The sequence below is a fragment of the Acanthaster planci genome, linkage group LG02 (assembly GCF_054643075.1).
Source record: "Acanthaster planci isolate LZ-2023a linkage group LG02, COTS_SCS, whole genome shotgun sequence".
NCBI classification, from domain to species: domain Eukaryota; kingdom Metazoa; phylum Echinodermata; class Asteroidea; order Valvatida; family Acanthasteridae; genus Acanthaster; species Acanthaster planci.
The window spans coordinates 22,313,457-22,325,336 of record NC_141778.1 but is presented as its reverse complement, the minus strand read 5'-3'; the positions used below and the strand labels follow the sequence as shown (position 1 = coordinate 22,325,336).

General features: G+C 37.1%; 1 long non-coding RNA gene across 1 annotated transcript; it reads right to left on the bottom strand.

Annotated features, from left to right (window-relative positions):
- Positions 1-91: 91 nt before the first annotated feature.
- LOC110976186 (uncharacterized) lies at positions 92-9,883 on the bottom strand. The gene is made up of 2 exons (XR_002597806.2): positions 9,408-9,883; positions 92-1,929 (listed from the first exon to the last, which is right to left on the bottom strand). It is a non-coding gene; the product is annotated as an uncharacterized LOC110976186 (long non-coding RNA).
- Positions 9,884-11,880: the final 1,997 nt, after the last annotated feature.

The following is an 11,880-nucleotide window of genomic DNA, read 5'->3' as shown; positions in this document are numbered from 1 at the left end:
TGATGCACACATTCCTTTTCTCCAAGAAAAGATTGAGGGCGCCCTTCTATCAAACTTTACACAAAACACATCTAACAATTACGCCCAGACCTCGATTGAGGGCGCTCTTTCTTTTTTATTGCATGACACTTATTCCCTTTCTCCAAGAAGAGATTGAGGGCGCCCCCTTCCATCAAACTCAACAACACAAAATACATCCAACAATTACACCCAGGACCTAGATTGAGGGCGCTCTCTCTTTCTATCGCATCTGACGCACATTCTCTTTCTCCAAGAAAAGATTGAGGGCGCCCTTCCATCAAACATAACTACACAAAATACATCTAACAATTACACCTAGATTGAGGGCGCTCTCTTTATTGCATCTCTGACGCACATTCCCTCTCTCCAAGAAAAGATGAGGGCGCCCTTCTATCCAACTTTGATTAATGAGGGCGCACATTAAAAAAAGACAATGCTATCGCCAGTACATTGGTGCAGTGTGCATTCACTGACTGGACATTACCCCATTCCAAGCTCGCAGCCCCCCCCCAACAAGGCAGTATGAAAAAGCCTGCTGCCTATTTTAGCTCATTTATGTATATCAATAAAACAATGTGAAACCAGGGGAAAGTGCATTTTTTTTTCTTCTCAAGTAAACTGGCTATTTGTCAGACATCTTGAACAACTTTTTCTCCTTGTGTGAAGTCATGTGTTAACGAGCTTGTTAAATAGGCAGCAGGCACACTGAACACAAAAACACAACAAACTTTTTATTCAGCAATCAGTAGACAATCTACACCAACACATCATATGTCAATTAAAAAGAAGTTATTAAATGAATTCAACCACTTCATAACTAGCAAAACCAAGTTTTTTTTAAGTTAATATAAAAGACAGTTAAGGCGGAAATTACAGAACCTTTAGAGGAGCCAGGCAAAAGGTCTTCAACACGAGAAGCTGAATTTGCAATCACTGGAAGAAGTCTTTACAAGGAGAAACTAGTTTCAAATGGCTTCTTTTTCATGAAATCAATTTAAACAAAGTTTTTTAAAAATCTGTTATAAATTACCTTATTTGATTACAAATTTCTATTTCAAGCACTAAAATTGTTGTGTATTTAACTTCATTTAAACTCCCAAAGCACATACTTCAGTACAGCAACAGGTATTTCATACGAAACTTAAACATATCAATTGCACTTTGTACAGTTCTTGCTTCACAAGCAAATACATGAAATGATGTGCTGGTGTAGATTCCATTTATACATAGTACATGGGTATTCATAAAACCTAAAACGTTTTCCGACAATCAATTTACTGAACCAGGCATATGTTGGATTTACTGCCTTAAAATGCTGATCACGTTTATGAGATTCACTTTAATTCAAATGTCCTAAATGTTAGTTCCGTCAACTAAACTGAAATGAAGGGCATTGTAAATAACCAGAACATAAATAGTCACAAAGTCCATGGGGATAAATTAAACCACATATGCCTGGTTCAAAAAACACTCTTAACAAATCCATGGCAACAAGTGTATTCCATCTCTGAATGGATTTGAGTATTCAACACAAATAATGAAGCTACTTTAAAAACCTTAGATTTTTCATGTTTTTCTCGAAACAGGGTGAAAGTGTTCCCCACTGGAATGGTCCAGTTAGTCACAAAAAGCATAAAAGTACATGTAACTCACTTTTAATCTTTTGACTTGCACGCCAATACTTTCAGTTGAAAACCGACTGGTCAAAAGAAAATTCAAAGACATGCTGAAAAAGCTGTTGCCATGGATTTGCAATTATCTCAGATGAGCGCATCCAGTCTTGAAGGTGAGAAATCGAGCAGGTAGAGAAGCCAATCCCTTGGACATCAGTGATGACATTTTGGACTCCTGTTTGTGTGTGCATGTACTCCACTCACGGTGTTTGTTCCTCCCCAAGATCAGATGCTCCTTAACAACAGAAAACGGAAACAAATTAGTTTCCTGAAATATTGCTTTGTTTTTAGGCAGGGTACAGGAACAAGTCTTCATACTTTTTGAAATTTTCAATCAGTCCATACATGTGTTTTTAAACATATTGCAAATGTTTTTCAGAGGATGAGGCCAAGTAGGGCAAAATATTGCAGTGGTTTTCAGAGGATGAATTTTCTTGCTTTAAAAAAAGCAAAACAAACTGCAATAGAGTATTCTTCTCAAGCAATTCAGATATTGTCATGTCTTTCATGCTTGTTCCAAGTAACATGCATTCCAGCCTTTCAATCCATAGTCTTATTTATTTAGAAAACAATCCAACTTGAGACAGATTACTTCCAGGTATCAACCTGCCTGTTGTTGATAGACATATTGTTCCTGTACCCTGCCTTGTATGAATCACGCAGTCGTTGAGATGATTCCAAACAATCGTCAATATTAAGGGTCATCACATCACACTGAAATACAGTTTGGATCCAGTTGGTGAAATAGGTTAGAATTTCAGGGTTTTGAATGATAACATATAACCATGAAAGGACACGGCTAAAGACAAGATAGGCTTTAAGAAACAAATCAGTATCAAGATGTGTCAACGTGCCACACAAAATAACGTCAGTTGAATACGGAAACTTGCAAATCCATATATTCTCAAAGTGACTTCAGATTTAAAGTAGCTGGATGTCATCTAAATTCAAACAATGTAACTCCACAGTCCTTCAAAGAAATAGCCCTGAAGTGATGCACAAACTTCAAACTTATCAATGCAGGTGTATTTCTGTCACATACACGTATTAGGCAATTCTATTGAATACCTATTACGTATTGATTAGAATGTTACAGATAAACTCTTTACTTTTTGCCATGTCTACACAATGTTTTCAATTTAATCTTAGGGAAAAAATAAAGATGACTAGGATAAAGGAAAAATGCACAACAAGGCATTCACTGCATCCTTTGCCATTAATCAGAGAAACAATAGAGGCAGTTTTTACTTGTAATCATCAATCCTTGTGGAGCCTCCACTCTTGAACATTCATCAGTTGATATCCCATGTATGAATGGAAAAAAAAGTTGAAACAAGTTCACTTTCTGGGCATATATATATTAAACCAAATTACAAAAATTTCATCACTCCTAACAAAAAGAGGTAAAGATGCATTCAAACTGTACCCGCCAGCCAGGTCTTGTTCCCAACTGACACCCTGATGTGAGGCCATTCCAGGGATACAGCAAGTGACATGCATTTACCTTCAACATTCTCTTATAAAGATAAACTGGAAAAAATACAAAAGGCTGAATCTTCTATACGCAAATTAAAAATGGCACGAGTTAAGACATCCCTACCCAAGAAAAGTATTAAAAAACCCTCCTTGTTACAGTCAAATTATGTGACGTCTACATATACCTCACTCATCATCAGCGTCAGAAAAAAACATTTGATTAATCACTGAAATTTACAAAACTCCCTCCCCCAAATGTACAATTTATCACATGCATCGTACCCAACAGCCTGGTCCTGCTCCAAAATGATGTCCATGATGCAGGAATACACATCTATGCATCTGGGTCACTCCATGAGGTTGGGTACAATTTGTGATGGTGTCAATTGTTACATGGGTTCTGTAAAAACGAACAGCTATTTCCCTGCATGTGGATTCCAAATTGACATCGTTATACATCTTGCAAGGCTGAACACAGAGGTGTGTGTTATTTTTACAGAGTAAATGACCTACTCTACAGGTCATGACAGGTGGTAAAAGGTACCCATGTAACAAGGACACCGTCACAAATTGTGCCCAACCTCATGGAATGACCCATCTACATGTACCTTAGACAAATAATTTTTGTAAACATGCAGCGAGTACACTTTTTTGGACTCCTCCCCCTTCTACAGAGTACAAATTGGCAAGGAAAAATTTACGATTTCAGTGCAGAGTAACGTCATTTGCGTCATTTGAAAAGCAGACTTCCCCCTCCCCAGCGTACTGTAAGTTCACTCACAAAAAGGATGAACGTATACCCCTTCTAGAGAAAATACATTTCAGAATTAATTAGTTTACATGTTCCATGCCAAGCATGACAAAACATCTTGTACACAAATTCCTTTATACAGAGAGACAAAATAAAGAATACCATACTTTTTCTTAAAAACTTATATCCTTCGGTAACATGAAAACTTGTTGAAATTGGAGGATTCAGTACCTTAATGGTAAAACAAATGTGATGTGATCAAACGAAATGACCGTGACCTGTCACCACAAAATGAGCTGAAAGTCGGAATTTTCAAAATTGAGATATTTGTATTTTTTAATTCAGCAGAAAGAGAGCTTTCCAATGGCATGTACATGGAACACTTAAGGTTGAAGTATAAGGTGACAATGTGACATTATTCTGGCAGCTTTGCGTCTTTGTTTCTGACATTGTTTCAACATTTCAGACCAGGCATGCATAATACTTTTGTAAAAACTGCTGCAAAAATGACATTTTTAACTACATGTATATGATCCTGCAAAATATTTGGAATTAAATAGTAGAGGGGTTAGTCTTTCCAAATATTACAAATTCCCAAAGTAACCTCCACTTCAATATGATTTTGAACCTTCAAAATAGGAAAGAGCGGACTTTACGCTCATTTTGTTGTGATGGGTCACATATATTTGCTTCATTATTGACATCACATTTTTGCATTTGAATATTTTAACTTTGGAACTGAGGGTTGTATACTCAGGCTTTTCAAAGCAACAAAATGGCATTGCCTTTTCAAATGAACAAAAACACTTTCATCAGGGTTGGCAAAAGACTCGTTTTGTCTGATCACATTACAAATGATTGATAACTGTAAATACGAGTTGATACATGTATTTCTCACTTTCACAGATTTTTTTCTCTCTTAATTTGAAACATTTATCGAAATTGTATCAAAGTAACAAATTGAAGGTATCAATCCATCCTATCCCTTGAAAAAAAATGGTAAAGATGCATTTATGCAATAACTTTCAATCACACATAGGTGTAAGTCCTAACTCAGAGTGATGTAAGGCCAGCCTGAGACCACACACAAAAAGAAACCATACTTTAAGAAGTCAGGATTGCTGCTATTTTTGAAGTCAAATGGCAACGGCTTAGGTTTTGGTACCCGTACTTGGATGAGAGATCAAGGATTGTGATGAACTACTATTGCATGAACTAGCAAAGGTTTCTAACAGGTATTGGGTAGAGAGATGTCTTTGTGATGAACAGTTCTGGGTCTCTATTCGCTACGGCAAAAACAGGTCTCCATTTTGTACTAAGCAAGGATCATGATAATGAACCGTCACAAGTCTCCACTTTCTGCTAGATGGATGTTACTGTGGCAAGGCAGGTCTCCATATACTGATGAAGTGTTACAGGACTCCATTTGCTAGTGGCTGGCAAGACGTTAACGACAGACTGTCAAAGGTGTCCATTTACTACTAGCTGGAGTGGCATTGTGGTGATTGACTATCACACATAGTTCTCTACTTGCTGCTGGGTGGAGTAGTATCACGGTTATAACCATCACAGGTCTGCACTTTCTACAGGATGTAAGATGGTCCTGTCAGGAGTCTCCATTTCCAGTGGCTGGAGAGATGTCAAGATGAGTGTCACAGGTATCCCTGTCACTGGTAGCTGGAGACACATCATGGCTGTGAACAGCAAGTTTCAGGCTTCTATTAGCTAGCCGGCTGAAGAGATGTCATGGGGATGACCTGTTACAGGTCTCCATTGCCAGTAGCTGGAGACATCAGGTGAGAAGCGTCACAAGTATTCTCGTCACTAATGGCTGGAGGCGCATCATGGTTTTGAACTGCAAGTTACAGGTTTCTGTTTGCGCTGGGTGGCTGGAGAGATGTCATGTTGATGAACTGTTTCAAGTCTCCATTTACTACTTGCTGAAGTGGCATCATGGAAATAATCTGTCATGGGTCTCCAATTACTACTGGGTGGAGAGATCTCATGATGAACTGCTGCAGGTCTTTATTCGCTGCTGGTGAAGAGATGCCACTGCGATGCATGAGCTGTCATGTATCTCCATTCGCTACTAGATGGAGGTTTTCAATCTCTCCCTACAATTCTCTGAGCAGGAAGCTGCTTTTGGTGAATGAACTGTAACTGTCCCAAGTCTACATTTGCCACGAAAGGTCACAATGAAGAACTCTCACAGGATTCTGGATGAAAGGATGTCACTGCTACAAACTGTCTGCTTTTTCCAAAGCTCTAGATGAAGACACACATGTATAATATCTCTCCATGACAATCTCAATGAAGATTCACTTGCATTTCTCACTGGAGATTGACCTGAAAGCCTCCAGTAACAGAGTGTGCCGAGTCTCTAATGGTAGATCATTCTGGCAGCCGAATTAGACCTCAAAAAATATGGTTTCTTTTTCACAGCATGCCTGCTTTGGGCTAAGTTCTATCTAACAAGCAGGGCAAAAAAGTAAAACAAAACGAAAACAAGAACACCACAAACAAAAAGCAAAACAAAGCAAACAGATATTCCTGTACTCCAATGTAAACATTTTTACATGCAATGATTTAGTGTAGCAAGATGTTAAATACCAGTGGTCACTTTTTTCACAGTAATCTCTGAGAATACTCTGTTACAAAAATAATCTTGGTTTGTATAAACCCTCAAAGAAAATGCAGTTTGCACATTACTTATATGAGAGATATGAGAGCACATAACAATATGTCTGATAGGATTTTGCCTATTTGATCAAAAAGAAAAGGGAATTTTTCAATCTTTACTGATTTGTCCGCACTTCACATTCAAGATGAGGTAAATCTGCATAAGTTTAGACAAACATGATTTCAATGGGAGAAATTTTCAAATGTAATATTTTGCCACTGTGCCACGTTAAAAAAAATGACCACTGACACTAACCCTTTGAATCCTCCAATTTCATTAACATTTTATACACACCCTAAAAGGTTAGATGAAGGCAGGTCAAATTCCTGCAACCCTTGCAAACCTAACTACAGAATCACAAACTATTCTAGTGACATGAAAATGTCAAAAATTAAAGACATCTTCATTTTCCATGGCGGTGAAAAATAAAGCCATTAAATTTACAGCTGATGTGCCAAAGCATTTGCCTCTATTAAAGCATAGAATGCCATCACATTAAAATGAATTCCAATTACAGTTCTTGAAATTTTGGTCAAATGGTTGTGGAAATTATACTATTTGAATCAAAAACAAAACAGGCAATCTTGAACTGACTTGTGAAACCACAAAGTGGTCTTATCTACAACAAAAATTACGACTTGGGATCAGAAATATCCCAAAGTAAAATATGGTCAGAAAAAGTGAAACCCTAACCCTAACACTCCTCAGTCCTCCAACAGGTGAAGGATTGAGGAGGGTTAGGGCTAATGTACATTTGTTCCTTTTCCATGCACTGTGGGAATTGATATCAGTATTTCATTTCTTGTCTGATGGCATTCTATTCGCAAAGAGTTCCATACATGGACATCACTAATTATCCTCTGTAGTGGTTTATCAGAAGTTTTAACATGTCCTAAAAAGTTACGTTTTGAAGCATTTACTTAAAAAACGCATATAATTTTTTGAGATGAGTCTCACAGGTTTTTAGCAGAGGGTATCAAGTGATGTCCGTGTATGGAAATGTTCCCTTGTTACTTCTATCCTTTTATTATTCTTTTATGACAAGTTTTGGTCATAAAAATCAAGTTTTGGATACCTACACAATCAATGTCCAAAATTGTGACCTGCTCTGCAAAAATGAGTCAGGTCACTGGAGCCACTTTTGAGTTTGAGGAATTTGAGCTATTTGTTTTGATGTGTCACTCAGTTTGGTATGCTGAAAACAGACATTGGGTGGATGTTAAAATGTTGAGGATTGCTATTGCACTGACACTGTACAACATTTTTTTTCAAAGGCCTTTAACTCAAAAGTGGCTCTGGCAACATGCAAATCATTTTTGCAGAGTGGGTCACCAATGTGTGCACCCCAAAGTGTGAGAAAAGCTGTTCTCAATTCCAGTTTTACCAATTTGATATAATGCATTAGAAGGAATGGATATTTGCCAGCGAATGTGAGGTGGTCAGAAATAGATCCCATGACAAAAAAAAAACATTGCTCATTTTTGTATCTTATGGAAGATGACTCTGATGCAACTGAGTTTCTACAGCATCAAAGGAGTTGTCCAATGTTATCACAGTTACAGTAATTATTTTTTTCAATCATTAAATTAACTACACTGGGATTATACATATCCCCAGGATACAGCGAACGCATGGCAAAAAGTAAATACCATTTTTTTGTAATTGTAAGATGCCACAACATCAATCACTTTATCAATATCACTCTTCTATTTAAATGAAACTGTAACAGAAATACACCACATGATGCAACACAAGAGGAACTATACAAGTTTCATATTCTTTCGAATCATGAATCACTGAGACACTCCTTTAAGATAAGGATGAAACAATGCAAGTTTAAAGCGCTTCAAGTTAAAATTGTTTGGAATTGGGGCACTTGGGCCCTTAAACATGGCACTTCCAAAAATCAGCAAGTATCCCTGTAAACAAGGAGATAATGTGAATTGGTGAGCCCCAAGTTGTAATTGGCTACTGTTCTTATGCTAAATAAGCCTCCATGCCAGGGGCTGTTTAGAGAATCAGATAGCATTATGCTTATTGGGCACGGTTAGGATTAAGCATTATTGTTATTATTCTGGTTTATTTCCACTTGATTGCAACCCGAAGGTTGAATTATGAAGTACTTCATCAGAAGCATTGATTTATTTTCCAGTATAAAGGAAACTTTTTTACCAACTCATCTTTTGTGATTAAGTCATGACACTAATTTTAAAAGCTGAAAATTGGCTTAGTTTTACCAGAACTGCCCAGCTGTCTTTGCGTGTCGCATATTGAGCATGTAGTTTTGTGATGTTCATGTTTTCTCTGAACTCAGAGGAAACCTATGAAAATTTTTGGCTAAACTCACGAACTGGATCCGTTGAACTGGCGAACACTAAATGCCATTTTTAATATCATGTAATAATTAATTATTATTGGATGTTAAGACCAACACACTGTCCGAATGCTCAGAACAATTTTCACTTCCTAATTCATTTCTTGGACCCCATCCTAAAATATTTTGGTCGAGCCCTTTGCTCAGCAAACTTAAAAAAATTTAAAAATTAATGTCTCAAGTTCTGGTTTTACTTCTAAGCTCTTTTTTCTTAAATAGCATTTTGATTTATCCATTATTCAAAAACATCAGTTTTAGTGGATGTCTCCGATTTAGCTTCCACAAAACACTTCAACATGTTTAACTCTGACCTTTTCTCCACGCTGAATTGGTACCTTTTCATACAAGAAGATGATCCATGCCTTTGATTTGCATTTAATACAAACTATTTATTGCTCTTTTTGGGTCCCTGCCGTAAAAAAGACCACTTACCTCTGAAACCTACCTCGTGTCGCAGTACTTACGGTGAGTTACGGCAAAGGTAATGTGACACTTAGTGACTGTCGTTTCCACGTACGGAGCAACACTGCGGGGCAAAAAATATTCTGCAAGCTCTTGTCACCGGCAGGTTCTTGGGGCGACATTTAAACGAGAATGTTGACGAGAACACAGCAAATTTTTGTGAAGTACAGTATGTGCCTCTTCCAGTAAGATGGCCGCTCTTCAAGATGGAGTCCCACGCATGGCACTACAGCGCCGCACACAAAAATGCCGAACTGCTTCTGAACGAAATGCGCATTCCAACCTACAATGACTCTTTTGTGTTTTTAAATGATATGCAAGACAGTCACACCTTAGAATGCCTAATTAGAAAAGCACAGCCCGCCACCTCTGCCGCCGATTAACCAATCAACTTCCCCATGCGCCCAGGACTCCCTTCAAAATTTGAATATGCATCATTTGCTCGATTTGGTCAAAACTTCTGTGAGTATCCTGGGAAATTTTTTTCTCTAAAGATGCAGTGTAAAAGTTAAGCCAGAAATGTGTAATATACCATACATAACAAATAAGAAGTGAGAAAGAAAGGGAAGGAACCACTGAACTTGGCAAGACAATAAAAATTAAACAATAAATTTTACAAATTCATAATAAACAAAGTTTAGTGCTTTCCATTGTCAACATCCTTGTTATGTGGTCATATTTGAAAGTAAACAGTATCCTTATTGTTAACACTGGCTTTGACAAAAATATTGGGGGTGTACATCACTGCTCAGCCCTTGTGCTACCCTGCTGCTTTAAATGTAAAAAGAAATTTCAAAATTCACATAATCATAGCCAATTAGAAAGAAATGGTGCCATGTTGACTGTCAGAAGCCCTGATTTTGCTCAAAAATTATTGTCGCTGTCAAATTATTGACTATGATTATTGAAACCCACTGGATTTTAATGGATTGTTCATCATCACAGAATTTCACCTCCGTCAAAAATAACATAATTTTACTCTTTCAACACTAAAAAATGTTGCTGCTAATGTAAACACCATGTAAACGTGCAACGTTCAATTAACATTGGCATAAATCGGTGGTGGAAATGGGGGGCAGGTGGGGTGACATATAAACTATATACATGTAGGGGGCGATGTTCACGATAAAGATGTATCAACTTCATGTGGAATCTTGCATCAGAATGGCGTATTTATGGCTTTTTAAAATAGCTTTCCTTTTTAGTGATATTGCAAACATTTTAGTCGTTAGGAAATCCTGTAAATTCTTCACAATCTGCTTTAAATGTTTTGGCTCATCACCATCTCCCCATCCCTCAAGGATTTAGGCCCATAATTAAAAGTGATTATTGGATTAAGATTTTAAACAATTCATTAAAAAAGATGACAGCTTATGTTAGAGATGTGAAGATAGTGTCTTTTCTTAAATATATTTTCCCATAGACTTTTAAGAGGTTATCTAAAAGATGAAATGTAGAATGAAATGCTATCAGATGCAATGACAGTCAAAACGTAAAGATTAGGTAACCTTTCCGCAAAAGATGTTTGATTTGGTTGATTTCAATAATGTTGGTAAAGAGTCACTGCATTCTACAGACTATTAGCTTTGTTAAGCATCACAAACTTATTCAAACAAAACTATAGTTTTTGAACAAAAAAAGTTGTTTGAAAGCTGTTGCTTGGTCTTCCAGTATAATGCACACGCAACCACGGCAGGACTCCTCCATGCTGTAACAATAAGGAATCTATCATTTTTTATGCAGAAACAATATTTAGCTTCTCAAGTTGATGACATTAATTTTATTTTGCCTCTATTATATTTCTGTCACATACAGTATTTAGATATCTCTGAATTACAATCTCAAGGGAAGAATCATGGTTTAAGGGCAAAGGGGCCTAGGAAGGCAATATGGCATGAAGGAGTACTCCAGAACATAAACTTTCAGTAGGGGATAATTATTTGTCAACAGAGCGGATGTTGAAATGGATTCAAATGCAGGAGCAGATAACAACCTTTATGTTCCTCCAGTAACAGTAGGTTCACTGATTTTTGAGTCCCTTTAAGATGATGGTACCTTTAACATGAACATCTACATTAACAGGCTCCAATTTTTTCGCGACCCTGGACTTATAAAATCATAAGTTATCCAAGTGATCAATACCTTCAAGCTTGACTCATAGATAATCTGAAATAAGCACACAAAATCATGTTTGCCGGCAGGTAATACAGGTTACATATACCGGTAGTAAATTGGATTTGACACTTCAAAATATTAAGACACAAGAAGACAGTTTATTGTATTTCATCCATCTTAAGAATGCTTTAATAACTGAGCATCATCTAGTCTGTACACATTTGTGTGAATTTTTCACTAAAAGTTCAAGGAAGAGCTAGAACTTAATCTAATTTAAACCTTGCTTTAATTGGTATCAGCATGATCCAGTAAGCCTTGGCCAACATGC